Below are 21,167 nucleotides of genomic sequence, written 5' to 3'. Positions count from 1 at the left end.
CTGCGAGGGGAAGAGGAGAGCCTTTAGAGCCGGTACTGGAAACCTGCAGGCAGTTCACTGCGTTCCTTCAATAAACACCTCACTGAGGGAGAGCCCGACCCGGACCTCCTGGGTGTCAGAGATAAGAGAACACTGCCTCTGCCCTCTAGGGCTGGTGGGAGAGAAAACGAGCAAGCCGCCAACCCAGCGTGATCAACGCAGTCCTCGAAGTGGGTAATTACGGGAGGGGCCGTTTATTGAGCCCACGTGAAATGCTGTCAACTGGTCTAAGCATCTGACAGATTTCAATCCTCGTTTTATGGGTGAGGAAACAGGATCAGTTAGCGGCCCGGCTAACAAACCGTGGAGCTGGCTTCATAACCTGCCAGACTGAGTCCAGATGATGGCCTCCTACTGAGCAAGCTACCCCGGGTCAGGTCACCCACACCTGCGCTCGCTGGGCTTGGGGTACAAGTGGGCAAACCGGGGGGAAGGCTTCAAAGACGAGGGGAAGCTGCTTGGTGTTCGAAGGGTGAGTAGGAGCTGCCCTGACGACCCGAGTACAAAGCAGGCCCCGGAGGGCTGCGGGCCCTCTCCTGGGATTTGTGTTCATTTTTTCTCTGATGAAATTTCTAAAATCGAAATAATTTCTGGTCACTATAAAATTGTAAATAACTTAGTTAATATTGAATCCGAAATTCCCTTAGGGTCCCCACATGATTGGGCTCCCAAAAAAAGCCAATTCGCATTCAACAGTAATAGTAAAGTCTGCTTTAAAGAAAGGACAAAAAAATCCTCTGAACATGGCTTTTTAGTTGCTGTCGCTTCCTGCCACTTCCTGTCAGTAAATGCACACATGCGTAGCCGTGTGGAAGGCGACTCCGTTAGTGTGCTCTGTGAGCGTGGCCACACGGACGTGAGGGTCCTGGATGGGATTTGCAGATGTTCTCTAAATGGTTGTTTCAGCATTTGTAAAGGTTCTCTGAGGCGTTTTTGGTTTTTTTGTTGTCGTTTTTGTTTTGTTTTGTTTTGTTTTGTTTTTTTGGTGGAAGAGAACCTAATATCCCTACGGAAATCATTCATTTCTTGCTTTGCAAAGAAGACACATCTGGCATTTATGTACCTGCTTCGGGGAACTGTCTTCACAGAGGATGCTGAGTCCTTACCTGGAGGCCAAGGCCCAGGCATCCTCCCCAAATGAATCTTTTGCTCCCCAAACCTGTGCTAGCGTCAAGCAGCCATGCGGACCCCATGTCCTGAGAGCATGCCGGGTACGCTCCCATCTCTGAGTCTTTGCCCTTCCCTGTCCCCTACCTCCAGTATTTTCCTCTCCTCTCTGCTCTCCTCAGATTCTGTAGCATCCAAAGGAAGTCCCATTTTGTCAACAAAGCTTTTTCCAAATCCTCAGGGATTTTTCCCACCTCTGAAGCCCAGCAGTTCTAACAATCAGTACCACTCGTGGCTTTGTGCTGCTGTGTCTCTTACGGGCACACTCCATCTCCTAGACTGGAAGAGCGTAAAGTCAGGACTAGATCCTGTTTCTCCTCCTCGGCCTTCTGCTCCCAGCTAACCCTTTGCCAATGTGTGCTGATTACAATATGCGGGTCATATGTGATAAAAAAAAAAAAAAAAAACAGTAGCATTTCCAGCCGTAAGAGAAGAGCATGGACTTGGAGGTCAGACTGAGCCAGATTCAAATCCTAGTGCATCCATTGACTAATGAGGTGACCTTGGGAAATCCTCTGAACCTCCCTGAGCCTTAGTTTCCTTATCTGTAAAAGGGGGACAATAAAAGCATTATTGGGAAAGTATAATAAGGTAATGCTTAGTGAGATACAAAAAGTCCTTACTACATATTAAGCACTGAATACATAGTTGCTGCTATTATTTTTTTGCTATTACTAATAACAAAAAATAACAGGACATTAGAGTTTGCAAATACATCTAAAATAGCTCAGTTTAATAACAGTCATACTCTACTGACATAATAAAATTGCCTATGAAAGAATTTCACATTAAAAACTAATGACAGGATGCCTGGGTGGCTCAGTCGGTTAAGCGTCTGCCTTCGGCTCAGGTCCTGGTCTCAGGGTGCTGGGATCGAGTCCTGCGTCAGGCTCCCTGCTTCGCCCTCTGCCCCTCCCCCTGATCATGCACTCGCTCGCTCTCTCTGACAAATAAATAAATAAAATCTTTTAAATAAATAAATAAAAACTAGTGACAATTGAGCGGTTCTAGGGACTTTGCACTTGAGTAGAATTCCATGGTTCTGGGATTTCACATTCCAGTGAAATCAGCCAAATGTCTGTGACCCCCCTGCTCACAGTGACCAAGGATATACTAATTTGAACAGTCATTACATTGAGATTTCTGAACGACCTGCCAAGCTAACTCAGTCTCCTAGGATGTCGGAAGTGGGAGCTACTCCGGGGACGGCCCACCCCCCCCCTCCGGGGCACAGGGAAGTGGCAGCCCTCAGAGCGTCACCTGGCAGGTGAGGGGCCGAGCCAGAGCTCCGAATCCGAGTATCCCAACCTCCAGCTCAGAGCCCCGCAATCACCGCATCAGGCTGATTCCTTGGAGAACAAGCCGCTCCGGGATCACCGGGTGCGCGGGGATTTGGTCTCGAAGGGTGTTTACTCCCATGAGCTCCGCCGAACGGCTGTGGTTACAGACTACGGGAGAGAGTGTGACTTGCTCAGGAGCTCTTACATGTGAAGCAGCTCTATTGCTAAAACCTCAGACCTCCTCCAGTGACTGCTAGCTAAACTTCCCATTTTCTGATAGTGAGACTAGTTCAGGCACAAGGCCGCAAAGCGACAGCCACGACGTACGTCTTCGCGAGCGTTCCTGCTCAGCGTTTGAATCCAGCGTCTATGCGGTGACCTCACTGCTTTAAAAGGCAGCTCTGGGGAATATTAAAGAGTCCCCAGACTGCCTGGGATTCCTGTGTAGAGACACTTCTGTGTGTGGAGGCAAACAGGATGAGAAGGGCTGCACAGAAGCAGGCCCTGCTGCTGGCCCAGCGTGGGCCCAGGTAGACGCTCTCTCACTGCTGCAGCCTTGCCTGGGAGGAAAGCAGAAGAAAAAGAAATGTTTGTTGAGTGAATGACTGATTCCCAAAGACAGAATTCAGTAATTACCCACCGCACCATCAGTCATTTCTGAGCAAGTGAAACTTCACCGACGAAATCGTCACCCCCCTGGCTTTCAGGGCAGAGCCTGGCTCCTGTCTCCATGTTCTAGGGCTTTCTCAGATGACACACGGTAGGAGTTCTGGCATATAGAACTTGTGGTAAAATTTGCCCAGTGGTGCATCTTGCCTGAATCAAATTGAACAGTCATGAACTCCCCATTAAACACTTGGCAAGGGGGATTCCCACCCTGCTGAGCAGAGACATGCCCTGCTTGATGAAGGAGCCCCATCAAATGTGAGACCAGGACTAGACCGGGCTGAAGCGCCATTCCTCCCTCATCCTCTGTGAAATCAGCCATCACTCATTCTGAGAATCCGGCAGACCTGCTTCTGGCTCACTGCCGCTTTATCACAAGCCCAGCCTGGCCTCCTCCCCGCACACGTGGCCTCAGAGCCTTGCACTCATGATTCACGGCCGCACACTTGACAGGTTAGCCCCTCGTGCTAACGCATTACCCGGCTGACACAGCAGGCGCCAGGATCCGCAGTGCCGCCTCCCTTAGAAATCCGGACGTGCGCTTCTCCTCCCGAGCGGGCTCTCTGGGTCTGTCGCTTCCCGTCTACAGATGCATACACTCCCAGCTGGGCCGGTTTATTGAGCACCGACTTCGTGCCAGGGGCTTAGCTAAACACTTCCTAAGCAGTCTCTTACCTTCCTGATAGCCGAATGAAGAAGAGTTTATTAAATCCATTTTGTATGTGTGGAACACGGAAGCGCAAAGATCAAGGAGCTGGTCTGTGGCCTTACGTCGAACAGGTGGAGGAGCAAGAATCCGTGCCCGATGCGTCTGACTCCAAGCCTCAAGCCTGGCCCCTGGGCTCTACGGCAGCCTCTGTCACATCGTCTGTCATTGCCAAAGTCCAGCCTTGTGCCGCTGTGCGTGAAGGCCAGGCAGGGAGCACCGGAGGCAGCTGGAAGTGGCCCCAGCCTAGCCCCCTCCATCCGCCCGTTCATCCACCCCGCAGATGTTGCCGACTGCTGCGGGCCAGGTGCTGTGCAGGAGGAAACAGCACAGGGCTCTTGCCCTCAGCATGAGGACTTCAGAAGACAAACGAGGACGGCTTTTGGGAGCTGCCCGGTCTGTGACTCGTGTGTGTTCACTTTTACCTCCGGGGATCAGCTTTACCAGGAGCTCTAGGGTTGGACCAAGTCGGTTCTTGAGACCTGGATGACGTGAAGCCCAGACCACAGGGCCAGTGTCACTGCCATTGGTCCCACGGCAGATCTTTATCTCAGGGGAACTCAGAGAGTGGAGTCATCCACAACCTCCCCTTTCCCCCTGTCTGGAACTGCGTTTTGGCGACACCCTTGAATGACTTGATAGTAACAATATTTCTGGAGCCCTTACAATTCAACTGAAAGTATTTAGTGTTTCTCCAGTTACTGGCTTTACCTAGACAAGCTCTGCGTCATGGGCCCTACCACCCCCTACCACTCCTGTACTGCTAATGATATTTTCTTCCTTCTCGTGGGACACCAGTAAGAGGAGACAGCTGCTACTCACTCTTGAGCTTATGTCACACCAAGTCTGCATGCACCCTTCCAGAAGACTGTACTTCTTACAACAAATGCAACAGGAAGTGGGCACAAGATGTCTGTAATGATTTCTCTGTGTCCAGAAATTACATTCACTTGTACTTCAGTTATTCTAGTTAAGGACAGAGAAAGCATGCCCACTGGCTGCCCTTCTCAAACAGACGATTGTGCCAATTTCTTGCCCAGGGGAGGTAACTCAGGGAGCTTGACGGAGCTCATGTGATGCTGTTCACGCCAAGAGCTGCAGGAAAATGACTTCTGTCTTCACCCACTCAGGCCAAGTGGGCCATTCCAGCCACGGGGTGCAAACCATTGTGTTCTTGTGCAAAGTAGCAACATACTACTGGTATTTCTTTTACTTCTCTAGCAGCTATGAAAAGAAAATTGCATACGGTGATTCAGCCTTTGTGGGGAACAAATCCACTTCTAAAAGTTATCCTAGGGGCGCCTGGGTGGCTCAGTTGTTAAGCGTCTGCCTTCGGCTCAGGGCGTGATCCCGGAGTCCCGGGATCGAGCCCCACATCAGGCTCCTCTGCTGGGAGCCTGCTTCTCCCTCTCCCACTCCCCCTGCTTGTGTTCCCTCTCTCGCTGGCTGTCTCTCTCTCTGTCAAATAAATAAATAAAATCGGCAGCGGTACACAGAGATGTCTCTCGCTGTATTAGATTGATGTAACAAGGAAAACATGCAGGGAACAAGTGTAAGTAAATTATAATACATCCTTTAGAGGAATACCAAGGAGTCATTAGAAACCATGCACGAGGATATCTAAAAATATGGCAAAATATTTTACTATAGATTGTTAAATGTGAAAGGTTACCTGGTATGTATGGCATGATCCCAATTTTGCACATGAAAAAGGTTTATGGCATATATACAAGGGAATAAAGATGGTGAAATTATTTCTGGGTTTTTCTTTATTCTCCAATTTTTATTTTATTTTCTTTATTTCGCAGAGTATGTATCTTTTTTCTTGTCATTTTAAGTTGAAAAAAAAGAAGTTACTATTTTGTTTGTGTGTAGGTGCCCATATGTTGCTTCTTTATTTTCTTTTTTTAAATTAACACGTAATGTATTATTTGTTTCGGGGTACAGGTCTGTAATTCATCAGTCTTATATAATATGTTCCTTATATAATGTGCTCATTACAACACATACTCTCCCCAATGTCCATCACCCAGTTACCCCACTCCCCCCACCCCCTCCCCTCCAGCAACCCTCAGTTTGTTTCCCATGATTAAGAGTCTCTTATGGTTTGTCTCCCCCTCTGGTTTCTTCTTGTTTCATTTTTTCCTCTCTGCCCCTATGATCCTCTGCCTTGTTTCTTAAATTCCACACATCAGTGAGATCACATGATAATTGTCTTAAAAAGAAGTTACTATTTAAAAAGATAAGATAAATAACTGTAGTAAGACCTTGGGAGGAGAGAGTCTCTATAATTGAGCAATAATAGAGCTTTAAGCTTGCTAACAGCTAAGAAATGGAAAGTTTTCATGTTTCATAGTAATTATTAGATAACTGCTTATCTTCTAAAGACCACTTTTCTTTCTTCTTGCAGTAGACTTGTTAGGTAAGCTTCGATAATACGGAAACATTTTTATACTGTAAACTATTCTAAAGGGTAGAAACGGGGAGGATGATTTGAAAGGACTGTTTGTACTGTGTTCCAGTTGTTTTCACTACACAGTGTACATTTAACTGCTGGCAACTACCCCTGATTTTCCACTCTGGAACCACCCCCACCCTCAGTCTCATGAGGTCCATGTATAAGGGGTGAGGTGATATTTCCCTAATTCCAGAGATGGGCATTAAAACTCAGGCCCTATCAGTTACAGTGTCATAGTCCCCAGCCCATAGTGATTGCTAAGGGACGGACTTTACCCTAATCACAGCCAATGAAATGCAATTAAATTTTTGTAGGACGGCTGAGAGAGAAAAACACATGGTCTTTTCTAGTGGATTTAAATCTGAGAGGACAAAAGGCTAACACTGCCAGAGTCTTCTTTCCACCACTTAGAGTCTGAAAATGAAGCCAATGTAGGGAGAATGAGTGCCAAAAAATAGAGTGAGATTTAGATCTGATGGTGAGCCCCTGGATCAAACTATACCTGAAGTTCTATCTATCCCTGTGCTTTTTAGTTGCATAAGTCAATAAATCTCCTCCCCGTTTTTTTGCATAAGTTTAGTTTTCTGTTAATTGCATCCAAAGGAATCCTAAATGATATGTTCTCAAGTTCCAAATCTCATGGGAATGGGCAAGCACACCTTTTAGAAATTATAAATATCCTGGGGTGCCTGGGTGGCACATCGGTTAAAGCGTCTGCCTTCGGCTCAGGGCGTGATCCCGGCGTTGTGGGATCGAGCCCCGCATCAGGCTCCTCCACTATGAGCCTGCTTCTTCCTCTCCCACTCCCCCTGCTTGTGTTCCCTCTCTCGCTGGCTGTCTCTATCTCTGTCGAATAAATAAATAAAATCTTAAAAAAAAATAGAAGTTATAAATATCCTGCAGAGGATGAAAAACGCCCCATGAGAGTGATGAAGGGAAGCTATGATAACGAAAGTGTTATTACCACATGCATGAATCTCAAACCAGAAGTCTTCTCTCTTTTTTTTTTTCCTTTACTTTAATCAGCCTCTTTGACTGGATAATTATACTGCTGAATAATAACCCCTCCCTCAGAGTGTCCTTATGAAAAATAAATGAGGACAACAATACATTAAAATGCTTAGAACCAGGCCTGGCACCCAGAGAGGTCCCAGCAAATTTTAGTTTCCTTCCAATATTATTGTCAAAAACAAAATGCACACAGACAAGATGTCTATAAATTATCAAGACCTCCACAGTTGTCCAAAATAATGGTTCTCTGGGCCTCTTTTGAATTGAAACATGATCATAGCATAGGATATTTGCAAGAAAGCCTCCCCAAAGCAACAATACTGTTATATTTACAAATGGTGGGCCAAAGTACGTGCCTTCTGAGAAGAGCCTCACGGTGGGTACTTTTGGAGGACAGTTGTGGCAACAGGAGAGCTGACGCTGGACGGAGTTTATCACATGGGAGCAGGAAGGCCTACTAAGGATGACGCACAGTGGTGTGTTTGATGTGCAGACAGAGAAGACAAGGAGCATGAAATTCGCTCTAGAGAATCTGAGGGCCACGTCAGTGCATGACTGCAAGGCGCTGTATCTCCCAAAATCTAGACTTCTCTTTGGAAATGTTACAGAGGCTCCCAAGAGGATCCTGTAGCACAGAGAACATAGCTTTTAAGTCACCCGGGCCTAAATTATAATCCCAGCACTGCCACTTTCCTGGCTAAGTAACCTTGAGCTAGTCCTTAAATAGAGTCTCTAAGTCTTGGTTTTCTTATCTGTGACATTTGGATAATAATCTGTACCTTGTAGGAGCTCCTTTCCTCCAAGGCGTGCTGGTCATTAGGGAAGCTCCCAGATAGTCCTGTTCTCATGCCAGGGTTATGGCAGGTCTGCCCTTCCCTATCCCCTTAGAACCTGGGTGTGTTCTTGTGGCTTGCTGTGGAAAATGAAGTTTGAGCAGAAGTGGCTTGTATCTGTTGAGGTGGAAGCTTAAGCACCATGATTTGCTAGGTCCCCTTCTACCTGATGAGATGATTCTAGAAGCAGGTTTCAAGATTGGGCCTCTGTCAGCCTGAATCACCTGGTGTCTATAATGAACACAACTCCCCTGCCCAACTGCCCTGGATATGGATCATGAGTGAAAAACAGGTGTTGTTCCTTATTTCAGCATAACCTAGTCCATCCTGTTTGATCCACCAGGTTAGACCCTTTCCCATACATGAAGTCTTCTCAAGGTATACAGTTAATTCACTCAAAATTTGGAACCTCTCCATATATTACGGTCAATGTTAAGGTACTTCTAGAACCTTAAAAGCAAAATTAGGAAGATTTGAAGTAAAAAATCGACATGATTAGAAAGCGTTGATAATACCCAGTGCCAGTGAGAACATAGGATGGCAAACGTTTTCATAGCCTGGTATGTAATCATGTAAATTGCATAAGCTTTCTGAAGGACAATCCAGCTCTGATCAAAATTTGGCCTACATTAGACATTTCTTCCCAGAAACTGCGGAGATACTTATGCAAAGAAGTATGTATAAGGATGTTCATCGGTGCACTGTGATAAGGGTAAAAACTGGAAATGACCTAAAGGAGTAACATAGGAAGCTAGTTACATAGAGCACGACAAATGCATACACGGACTGCTGCACATCCACGAAGAGCAGTGAGGTCAACCCGCGTGTTTGAATACAAATACATCCATGATGTATTACTTGTAAAAGAGTAAAGCAGCATATAGCCCTGATTCTGTTTTCATAAGTATATATTTACAATACTGAACAAACTACCTAAGCGTGACTAATGACTATCTTCCTGTAATAGGGCTACAGCTGATTTGCACTTTCTTTTTTCCTTCTGAGTACCTGATTCTTTTCCCTTTTTTTCACAACAAATATATATTATTATTTCTATAATCAGAAAAAGTAATGAAGTCATTTATTCTAAAAACAGAAGGAGTTGAGTGGGATATAAGAGGTAGAGGCAGAAAGAGTCAGACAGAGAGAGGGACCGAGAGACTTTCATCAACCCTCCATAGCAGAGGTTGTCCGCAAACCATGGCTGAGGACACTGGGAAACACCCAAATTCTGCCAAAAAGAGTTATGTTTAAAATGATTGTAGCTGATCGACTCTATTAGGCCCTGAGAAAAGACATTTTGTGAAGGTTGTTCAGCATGGAGTATAGAAAAAAGAAGTCAAGGGGCGCCTGGGTGGCGCAGTCGATAAGCGTCTGCCTTCAGCTCAGGGCGTGATCCCGGCGTTCTGGGATCGAGCCCCGCATCAGGCTCCTCCGCTGGGAGCCTGCTTCTTCCTCTCCCACTCCCCCTGCTTCTGTTCCCTCTCCCGCTGGCTGTCTCTCTCTCTGTGTCAAATAAATAAATAAAATCTTTAAAAAAAAAAAGAAAAGCAGCCAAAATGTGTCACTGTGTCTATGCAATAGGACAGACTCTCCAACAGCCACATGTACTGAGCATCTGAAGTGAGGTTAATCTAAATTGAGATGCGGTGAATACTTACCATTTACATCGACGTGGATGGAACTGGAGGGCTATTATGCTAAGCAAAATAAGTCAGTCAGAGAAAGACAATTATATAGTTTCACTCATATGTGGAATATAAGAAACAGCACAGCGGATCATAGGGGAAGGGAGGGAAAACTGAATGGCAAGTCATCAGAGAGGGAGAAAAACCATGAGAGACTGTGAACTATAGGAAACAAACTGAGGGTTGCTGCACGGGAGGGGGTGGTGGCTGGGGTAACCAGGTGATGGGTGGTAAGGAGGGCACGTGATGTGATGAGCACTGGGTATCATATGTAACTGATGAATTATTAAACTCTACATCTGAAACTAATGATGTACTATATGTTGGCTAATTGAATTTAAATTTAAAAAAATTTTAAAAGAAGGTTTATAACTACAAAAAATTTTTAAATTTTTTAAAAATTAAAAAAATAAATTGAGATGTGCTGTAAGTGTAATAAAAACAGTATTTCAAAGACTCAGCATGGAAAAAAGAACGTAAACTCTCAATTTTAACAGGTTATGTGTTGAAATAATATTTCAGATATATTGGGTGAAATACAATAGATTATTTAGTTAACTTCACCTGCTGCTTTTTATTTTTTTTAAGGTGGCTACTAGGAAACTTAAAATGCCGTACGTGGCTCACATTTTCTTCTCACTGAACTGTGGTGGTCTAATTTATTGTCCAGAGGAAAGATTGTCAGCTCTTGTTTAATTCACCCAGACCAATCCATGTACAATTCATATTTACCAAATATACAATGTTTGACATCTGATAGAGCAGTTTCTAACACTATTTTTTTAAAGCTGGACTTTTTTTCCTATTTGCCCGCTTTTGAGCACTTACAGTGTATTTGAGCCAATGTATGTAAGGTTACTTCTGTCTCAATTTTAAGCTAAAATACTAATCAGAAGGGGAGACTATTCGGAGAAAGACAAATTCAGAAAAAGGGAAACTCACTCCCTGTGACCTGGGAAACAAAATAGCTTTTCACACCCTTCTGTCAAGTCTTTTATTTCTTTTAAGTGAAGAGGGAAAAGGAAGTTGGTTCAATGCAGAGAACTCAGAAGTGCAAATCAGGCCCTTTCTCTGGGTAAAATTTAAGCAGGTAGTCAGAGCCTTTCCATGGATTTCATACCAACATAAATTCCAGATGGATTAAAGAGACACTCTTTATAAGAAAAACTAGAAGAATAGTAAATGTACTATGTAGTTAACCACTGGGACAAGAGGCTTTTTAAAAAGCAAAGAAGAAGGGGGAGAAAAGAATGGATAGATTAGACCATGTACAAACTTGAAACTTCTAGACATAAAAAAATATAGAAATGAGACAAAAAATATTTAGAACAAATAATATAAATGTTAAGCTTTTTAAATATGTAGATCTAGACAAACTGATTTTTTAAATACTTTGAACCCCAAAAGTAAAAAGCCTGAAACAATAATTCATCCACGAAGAATTACAACCAGCAAGCAAGCCCATGAAAAAATGTTCACTCTCCCCTGTAAACAAATGAAAATTAAAAGTAAGTTATCTATCCACCTACCTGATTGGTAAAGATATTATCATGATTGTTTTATTTGGGGCTGATGATATACAGTGAAATGGCTACTAACATATATCTGATGGTTCTGAAAATTTGTGTAAACCCTTTGAAAAAAATTTGCCATATTTTTATGACTGATTAGAGTAATCCCACATCTGGGAATCTATTCCAAGAAAGAGCAAAAATGCTTGTCATAGAATTATTTGTAATAGTAAAAAAAAAAAAACAAATAAACAAAAACCCCTCAGTTTCCAAAAATAAGGAACGGCTTAAGTAAAATATGGGATAGTCACTCCATAAAATATTATCTAGTCAATAAAAATGTTTGCTCAGACTAGGTACTAACGTGGAAAATAGGCTATGATAATCATATTCAGTGAAAAACCAGGATTTCAAATTGCATATACAGGATGGTTAGAACTGTGAAAACTGCTTATTTTTAAAAAGAAGGACATGTTGGTTGTGTTTACCTTTCAGGAGGCAAACCATGAGTTGTATTTTTCTCCTCTCTATTTTTTTTTTTTAAGATTTTATTTATTTGACAGAGACACAGTGAGAGAGGGAACACAAGCAGGGGGAGTGGGAGAGGGAGAAGCAGGCTTCCCGCTGAGCAGGGAGCCTGATTCGGGGCTGGATCCCAGGACCCTGAGATCATGACCTGAGCCGAAGGCAGACGCTTAATGACTGAGCCACCCAGGCGCCCTTCCTATTTTTCTGGACTGTATTTTATCAGTGCCTTATGAATGAATATTATTAGGCTGGGTAGTATAAATGGGTTTCGTAGACTCCCCCAAAGATGTCCTTGTCCCGATCCCCAGAACCTGTGGATAGGTACCTCACACAATAAAAGGGACTTTGCAGATGTGATTAAGGATCTCAAGACAGGGGGATGATCCTGGGTGATCTGGCCCCGTGTAATCACAAGGGTCCCTCTGAGAGGAAGGCATGTGATGACAGAAGCAGGGGGTTGTGGTCAGAGGGAGAGATTTGAAGAGGCTGTGCTTCTGGCTTTGAAGATGGAGGAAGGGCCGTGATTCGAGGAATTCAGGCAGCCTCTAGATGCTGGAAAAGGCAAGGAAACCGGTTTTTCCCTAGAGCTTCCAGAAGAAACACAGAGCTGTTAACACCTTGATTGAGGGCTTCTGATCTCCGCAACGTAGGGTAATAAATCTGTGTTGCCTTAATTTGTGGCAGTTAGTTACAGGAACAACGGGAAATGAATACCAATATACACCATTTTTATAGTGGAAACAAGCTTTCTTTGGTTACAGGAAGCTTTAAAAATAATGTGTGGGTTAATATTTGTACTTTAGAACGACTTCATCATTCAGATGTTGCAAAATATAAAAGCAATAGATCTTAATATGTTTCTGATGAACGAGTCTCATCTCTTCATTCTCCCTGTCAACACAGAAATGCCTCACTACAGAGCAATAAACATTGGATTTGGGGTAATTTGCTCAATAATGAAATCTAGTACACACATGTCTCAGAAGCAGACAACAAGCAGTAGGAAAGAAAAGCTAAAAAAGGGGATAAAGCTGATGAATCATAAATACAACACCCCCTGAGTTGAGCAACTCCAGATTTATGCAAATTCAACACTGCACAAAATTTTCCAGAAGGCACATAGTGCAATTTGAAAGAAAGAGGAAAGTATAAGATAGTTCATGGGCAATGGAAATACAGAAGAGTATTACCTCATCACTTGCTTTCAGCCTGTTTTCCCTTCGGTCCAGTCTCTTATCGCATTCCAGACTCCTGGTTTGATCTCAAGTTGACAGCCCTGCTCCTGCTGATTTGGTCTTGGTGTTTTAATCACCCGACTGACTGTCTGGCTCCTGGCCTTCAGCAAGCCCTCCAACATCCCCTCTCCCCAACATTCTAGCTTTGCTTTACCCATTTTCTCCATTGGGCACTACTTCTGGTCTTAACTAGCTCACCTCTGAAGCCCCAGCCTCCAGTCTTGGGCCCTAGGAGATGAAGGTAGGAGGTGAATAATCTCAGACCAGTGGGCAAAAATATCTTTGAAATAAAGGTAGAAGAGAAAGAAGAAAGGCAGGAGAGAAAGAGGGAGGGAGTGGGGTGCAGGGAAGGAGAGGGGGAAAGGAGAGAAAGAAAAGAAAAAAGGAGAAAGAGGGGACAGAACTATAGAACATAAAACAGCAGTCACCTTAGGGGGAAAATATTCAGAAGGCTTGGAAACCATTCCATCATACATGAAATGTTTTGACAAATACTAATTTTAGGTAAATGCTCTCATTAGCTGTCTTGGCTTATGGGCGAACTGGTTTTAGTGAGTTGGCCTATCTTGCAAACATGCCCCAGCATCACACACATGTGTATACCACATGGAGGTTTCAGCAGATCCCAAACGTGAGAAAAGTGCCTCCAGCCCTCATACTGTGGAGACAGTCTGCTCAGATCCCCTACTTATCTGGTACTGTCTGCACTCAGCAGGCAGCCTTCTCATTATAATCTGGCTTCCCACGTAGATTTTCCAACTGGGAGAGAACAGGCTGACCTGTGAGGGTGAGGGCGAGGACTCTGGTCCCACTGGCAGTTACTCTGTGTGGAAATTAATCAATCAGCATTAGCTTGGGAATTGGACTGACATGTCTGTTCTCCAGAGTCTAAAAAAATTTTCCTGCACTTAAAAAAAAGTTATGTTTGTGTCTTAGTTAAAGCCTTTTGGGTGGCAATTCGATGAAACTCACTTTCCCTAGCACCAACACAATGCAAGGATTTATTATAAGATGGTAGTGGTGTGTCACAGAACTCCAGGGCAGAAAGGACAGTTAGGACCAGGACCAGAAAGCCACCAGGACTGATGCTCCCGCCCTCGCCCTGGGTCTGCATCTCACACTCCCGCTGCTGCTCCCTGTCTTTCGCACGCTCCGCGGCTGCGTGGACGATCATTTCCATTTCCCTCTTCACACCTGCTTCATTTCCCTCTCTCTACACACAGATCAGCTGCCTTTGCTTCTCAGACGTGCCGCTGAAGAAAGCTACTTGTCACCTGCCTCAGTGCCAGCAGCCAAGACAGACAAACAGCTGTGAATCCCGAGTCTAAACTCCTGCAAGGAGAATCTGACTGGCCCAGTTTGGGGCAATATCCACCCTGACCAAATTCTCTATGGTTGGGGTTGGAGGATGCTGGGAGCGAGAGGACAGGGTCATGCCCAGCTCCATGAAATTGAGAGCCATTTTCAGGAGGAGAAGGAAGATTATGGAGGAGACAAGCATCCCCCAAATTGCCACAGGTCTGCATATTCTGGGAGAGCCGAGGCACTTCCTCCAAGAGGTCCTCTAGGTCATAGCTCTTCTGACTGTAGTCTCTGGACCAGTGGCATCCACGTCACCTGGGAGCTTGTTGGAAATGCTATTTCTAGGCCCCATCCCAGATATACTGAATCAGAATTTGCATTTGAAAGAGAAGCCCAGTGCCCTAATGCATTCAGGCTGCTATCACAAAATACATAGACTGGGTGATTTATAAACAACAGAAATTGATTTCTCACCGTTCTGGAGGCTGGGAAGTCCAAGGTGAAAGCACCAGCAGATCGGGTGTCTGGTGAGGGTCTGCTTCCTGGCTCCTAGTCTTTTCAGTGTCCTCACTGCCAGAAAGGGTTCGGGAGCTCGTGGGGGATCTCTTGGATAAAGTCATTAATACCATTCATGAGGGCTCCACCCTCGTGGCCGAAGCACTTCCCAAAGGCCCCGCTTCCTAATGCCATGACGTTGGGGCTTAGGATTTCAACATATGGATTTTGGGGGGCCATCAACATTCAGTAGCACCCAGGAACTCTGTATGCATATTAAAGTTTGAGAAGCATTGCCCTACATGGCAGTCAGCCTCCCGAAATCACCAGTCTGCTTTTGTGCCCATGATCTGTAATACACATTTGTTTTTGGGTTTTTTTTTGGTTTTTTGTTGTTGTTTTAAAGATTTTATTTTTTCATTTGATAGAGCACAGGCAATAGGAGAGGCAGAGGGAGAGGGAGAAGCAGACTCCCCACTGAGCCAGGAGACTAATATGGGGCTCGATCCCGGGACCAGGGGATCATGACCTGAGCCAAAGGCAGAGGCTCAACCATCTGAGCCACCCTGGCACCCCAGCAACACACATTTGTATAATCATCCCTTCTTATGCATTTTTCTGACAATAGCTCCATGGAAAAATGTGTATCCATTTTCGGAGCTAACAAACCATAATTTTTAAAATAACAAAGAGCTCCAAATCGGTGCCATAGCACTCACCACTCTGCTCAACAGATGCACAGGCTCTCTCGCTGCCGCCCACAGCATCACTCAATGAACACTTCTTCCTACACTAGTATTTAAGCTTGTGCACCTGGGTGGAGGCTTCTTTTTAATGAAAATATAGCAGAGAATATTTGTATAATCCTTCATGAAAATGGACCCAACGTGATATAAAGCAGCTAGAGCTATAATTAAGAAATTATTCAATAAGGAGTACAAGCAAGTAAAAGAGCAGTAGCCAGAGTATTCGTTCTCTTTTCTCTTGCATAAAGAATAGAATTTTCTTTTTTTTCTTTTAAAATAGTTTTATTTTGAAATAATTATAGATTTGTAAAAGAGTTGCAAAGATAATACAGAATGTCCTCATATGCCTTTTACCCAACTTCCTCTAATGTTAACATCTAATGTAACCATGATGTATTTATCAAAATTAAGACATTAGCATTGGTATACTAATATTAACTAAACTATTGACTTTTTCCCTGAGATTTTTCAAGAATAGAATTTTCTGGAAGGACATACAATATGGAGCCCATACCCAGAATGTATTTGCAATATGGCAACAGCCTTTTGACTTTATACCTTTACCTTGCACCCTATTGTTTTGGAATTCATAAAGACAGTAAGAAAGGACGAACTAGAGTTTTCTCAAACAATAAGAGTTATTCCTTAAATTACTTTTAGGTTCTTTGGGAGTAGAAGAAACCTCCAAATTCCAAAGAAAATTAAACAGTTATGAGCACAGAAGTGCCTCTCAGACGATAATTGCTTCCTGCCTGTCAGAAGGACCAAGAAGAAAATCATTAAAAGAACCAACTTGTGGGGGCACCTGGGTGGCTCAGTCATTAGTCATCTGCCTTCGGCTTGGGTCATGATCCTGGCGTCCTGGGATCGAGCCCCGCATTGGGCTCCCTGCTCAGAGGGAAGCCTGCCTCTCCCTCTCCCTCTGCTTGTGTTCCCTCTCTCGTTGTCTCTCTCTGTCAAATAAACAAAATCTTAAAAAAAAAAAAAAAAAAGAACCAACTTGCGGGGGCACCTGGGTGGCTCAGTCGTCAAGCATCTGTCTTCTGCTAGGGTCATGATCCCAGGGTCCTGGGATCAAGTCCCACATCGGGGTCCCTGCTCTCTCTCTCTCTCTCCCTGCCTCCGAAATAAAGAAATAAAATCTTTAAAAAAAACAAAAACGTGAAATTGGGAGCTCTTACGAAAAATCAATCATGGTGGAAAAAACCTGAGAATCTGTTAAAAGTAAGCGATCCTTCGGCAAACTACTGTCAATAAGGGGTAAGTGACCCAAAAACAACGGGCAGAAGTGTCCCACCGGATGCTGTCTACCCCGAGTCTCGCGCGGTACAGCGTGTCTTTGCCCCACCATATGTCTGCCACGGCTTCGCTAGCTTTTCAAAGGAGTCTGTGACCCCATCAAGGGTAAGCATTAATCTGCTTGTAATTCTGAACCATTTATATTCCCCACACCTTGTTTGTGCTTGTACCACATCCTCTGTGGAGGTCTCTCTCTCTCTCTCTCTCTTTTTTAAGATTTTGTTTTTAAGTAATCTCTACACCCAACATGGGGCTTGAACTCACAACCCTGAGATCAGGAGTTACACGCTCTACCAACTGAGCCAGTCAGGCACCCGGAGACTTCTTTTATATAAGTTCACCCTATTGAATATCTACCATGTGCGAGGTGCTGGGAAAACCATACTAAACAAGCTGAGAGGGCTCTTCTCACCATTTGGCGTCTGGTTTTCGCTCACCCTTCAAGCCTTAGCTGCGGCCTTTGAGCCCCCAGGAAGGCTAAGATGCGCCCTTCATTTTTGACCTCTTGATGCCTGCCACTTACCTCTGCAATTTTGTAGTGAAAGTACCTGTGTATGTGTCTTCTTCTCACTGTCAACAACATGCAGGCTCAAGCTAACTTTGTGCTCCCTGATGTACAGCTCCTGGTGTGCAATCTAGGCTCAATAAACATTTGTTGAACTGGAAAAAAAAAAGACAGAAAAAGTTCAAGACTGATTTTTTTCTATGAAATGGAAACAAATGGTCCATTCCCTACTGATTTCCTGAGAGTTCCGAAAAAGTCGCCACAGGGTAGAGACTATTATGAGACTCTATACAGAATCAAGATGAATTTCATAGTCTGATCATTTATCTTCCTATTAATCCCTAAGATCTGACTCAACAGAAAAAATGCTGAGGATGATGGCAGTGCTGCTAAATGTGAATGGCTGCAAAGAAGCCCATCCTGGTGTCGGGAAAGGACCCGAATTGTATGTTTTCACGTGATACGGATCCAGGAATGGAGTCTGCGATTCTGCAGTGTGCCCATCCAGCTCTGGGGAGCGAGACCTTTGGGGACATGACCTCTGCTTCCTTTCACGTTTCACCTGCTCCCAAAGCATCATCCTCCACGGCAGGTGGCAGTGTTCTTTGAAGGCTTGATGCAGTAAGACTTCAAACACAATCTCCAAATCTCCAATCTCCAAATCTCCAAACAAGACTCCAAAATGGGTTGATGAAATATTTCAGTAGTAATAGCTAGGAAAAAACAGTACTTTGCCAAAGCTAAGCTTTTTGACAGAAAAAGGGAGAAAAATGGCTGAAATTCAGAGGGGAAACCCTTAAGGGAATAGAGCATAATGTTTGTCCATTAAAAAAAAAGGGGGGGGGCCTGGGTGGCTCAGTCAGTTAAGCATCTGCCTTTGGCTCAGGTCATGGTCCCAGGGTCCTGGGATCAAGTCCAGAGTCGGGCTTCCTGCTCAGAGGGGACTCTGCTTTTCCCTCTGCCTCTGCCCCTCCCCCCCACTCACTCTCTCTCTCTCTCTTACTCTCTCTCACTTGCTCTCTCTCAAGTAAATAAAATCTTTAAAAAAAATTGACCACCCTACCAAAATTGTTCACCAAATATAATGAGGCCTTTAAAATTAATTTCCAGCTTACAGAAAGTGTCAGGACTCTATTAAAAGAAATTAAATGAGGGGCACCCGGGTGGCTCAGTCCGTTAAGCCTCCAACTCTTGGTTTCAGCTCAGGTCATGATCTCAGGGTTGAGATGGAGGCCCCTGTCAGGCCCCACGTGGAGCACAGAGTCTGCTGAAGTTTCTCTCTCCCTCTCCCTCTGCTCCTCCCTGCTTTGAGCACACTCTCTCTCAAATAAATAAATAAATCTTAAAAAAGCAAAAAAGAAATTAAGTGTTACCCCATGGAAGTGATCAGATCATTCAGAAGGTGAGACATACCACATGACAGCAGCCTGGCTCCCCAAGCGCCAGTGTGATTTTTAAAACATGGGGTGGGGAGGATTGTTTTAGAATAAGAGAGATTAAAATCCATGACAACTAAATGTAATGCATGAACTCTGATTGGATCCTGCTTCTAAATATCAGTTAAAAAGTTCATAGTGGGGACAATGGGGAAAATTGGATATGTTATTTATGGATGATATTAGCAAATTATTACTAATTTTCTCCAATGTGATCATGGTATTATTATGTAGAAGAATACCCTTATTTTTAGGAGGTGCGAACTGAATACTGAAGTGTTTGGAGGGAAAGGTCTACAATTTACTTTGAAGTGTTTCATATATAAGATTTCCTATCAAGTAAATATGAAAAAATGTTACCATTGCGTTGATTCAAGATCAAGTGTGTGCAAGTGTCACTGTTCTGTCCTTTCAACTTCTCTGTGTGCTTGAAGATTTCTGTAACAAGCAGTTAAAAAAATACATAGCTTGAAAAGACAACAGATGAAGATGGCCAGATCCACTGACCGTTGGAGTCGCGTGGGTGGGAGTTCAGCAGTCTGGGAAGGGAAGGCAGTAAAGCTTCCACGACTTAAAGGGGCTCCAGGAAGGTGAGAGTCAGCATCAAGAGACTGTCCTATCTGGGCCCACGTGAGCACCGTCAGTGGGCAGGGCCAGGCTGCCACGTGGGAGCTCAGCCCAGAATTCAGCCACTGGTTGCCTGCGCTCATGAGCCCTTCTGCTGCACTCATTGTCCTCAAGCGAAGGCATCCCACCAACAGTCGTCTCTACGGAGCCACGCCTGGTCCAGCACTAACAGGGCCCGCCCATGTCTCAGCATTTTTCTTAGCACAAGAGATCTACCTGGTGAGAAAAATCCTTTTTGCAATGGCTCAGGACACTCATAAGCCCCACCAAAGGCAAGATGGGAATCTTAATAGGTCCTACCCTCCACTGCCTGTACTAGAGTAGGACTGAATGGAACCATTTCAAACAAGAGTAGCTAATACCCACCCACATGACACGTGGCAATACCCGAACACGGTCCTGAAACTAACAGAGAACGGCCAAAAACAAAAAACCAAACAACTTGTCACTTCTGAGCAAACAGTTCTCAGCCGTCTAGGATGGTGATAAGTGCAGCATTAGAAGAAACAGAGATCGCTGTTCAGGCACTCGGAATTGAAGAGTGGTTTAGCAAACTTCCACACGGAAATGTTACATTCCACAGGTTCTGAGGCTCTCTTGCCTCCTGTTTTCTCAACGTCTTCTTGTTTTCTGAAAATGTGACTAAACCGAAACCCAGACTATAATCGTGATGATCTCATCAATTCTGTACGTCCCTGCATTTCATAAACAAGCCAAAAGCAAGAGGTGTGTAGTCCCAACATATTGGCAATTTGGAAGCTCTGCTTGAAATATTTTAAATTAAATGACATCAACAAATGAGTAATCAGCAGAATAAAGCACATAATAATTGTGTTATTAACAAATCAAAACATACATAACCCAAAGATTGCTGACCCGCACCGGCCAATAGGTAACTAGCCTCACGGTTACCTGTCTGAATCTCAGTGGCCCAGCCCCCAGTCCAGCCTGTGAAGAATTCCAGTTTCTTACAGAGTTTTCCTCCAGGACTTTACATGAGTCTCCGCGGGACCTTACGTATGAGCGTGAATCAGCTCAGGCCTCCCATCCTGCTGGCCTCTGTCCACGCAAACCGAGCCCTGAGATCTGGGATTCCTGCCCGCTTCACATCGTGTCAGTGACTGAAAAGTCCACCACTGTGGCTGCGCTGACCCTGCTGGGCTGGATGGAGACGCTGACTCTGACACCAGAGTGCCGAGCCGCTGATGCTCTCGGTGCTGCTCCACTCCCCAGTCACCCACGGGGAAGAGGAGAATGGCCCCCGTCGTCCTGCTGTGACGTCCTTGACAGCTTTGCACTGGGTCCCAAAGCATTACTGTGCTTAATAGTGTTCTAATTTTTGTACCTGGCCCTTCCTCCCTGGGTGCTCAGGGGGTCGACGCTGCTCCCCCCGGGGGCTGGGTGTGGCTCATCGTGCCAGCCTCCATTTTCCCTTTCAGTGAACACCCCCCCCCCTTCGCCTGGGGTCCAAATTGCCTTCCTGAAAATCGGCTTCGGTCTGAACCCCAAACCATCAGCTGCGACACTGAGTGCTTGACCCCCCGTTCGTGGACAGGGTTTAAGTGTCCTTCCTCAGGACTTCTCCGGTTCCCAGGTAAGTCATCACTTACAAATAAACACTTGGGAGGAAGAGTG

The 21,167-nt window shown here is 44.7% G+C and overlaps 1 long non-coding RNA gene and 1 other non-coding gene across 5 annotated transcripts; both read right to left on the bottom strand.

The window, feature by feature from the left end:
• Nucleotides 1-1,918: 1,918 nt before the first annotated feature.
• Nucleotides 1,919-20,729, bottom strand: LOC123000534 (uncharacterized). 4 transcript variants are annotated; one of them, XR_008961136.1, is made up of 7 exons: nt 20,445-20,729; nt 17,488-17,624; nt 14,899-14,994; nt 13,078-13,945; nt 12,213-12,439; nt 3,828-5,082; nt 1,919-3,046 (listed from the first exon to the last, which is right to left on the bottom strand). It is a non-coding gene; the product is annotated as an uncharacterized LOC123000534 (long non-coding RNA). The 4 variants fall into 4 exon arrangements; XR_008961135.1 differs by having other exon boundaries at nt 13,078-14,994; XR_007189661.2 differs by lacking the exons at nt 12,213-12,439; nt 13,078-13,945 and having other exon boundaries at nt 14,899-15,029.
• On the bottom strand, nt 17,204-17,276 carry TRNAR-CCU (transfer RNA arginine (anticodon CCU)). The gene has a single exon. It is a non-coding gene; the product is annotated as a tRNA-Arg (tRNA).
• Nucleotides 20,730-21,167: the final 438 nt, after the last annotated feature.

The sequence above is a fragment of the Ursus arctos genome, unplaced genomic scaffold, assembly GCF_023065955.2.
Source record: "Ursus arctos isolate Adak ecotype North America unplaced genomic scaffold, UrsArc2.0 scaffold_23, whole genome shotgun sequence".
NCBI lineage: Eukaryota > Metazoa > Chordata > Mammalia > Carnivora > Ursidae > Ursus > Ursus arctos.
The sequence above is the reverse complement of the archived record's forward strand: the minus strand, read 5'-3'. Positions and strand labels throughout refer to the sequence as shown.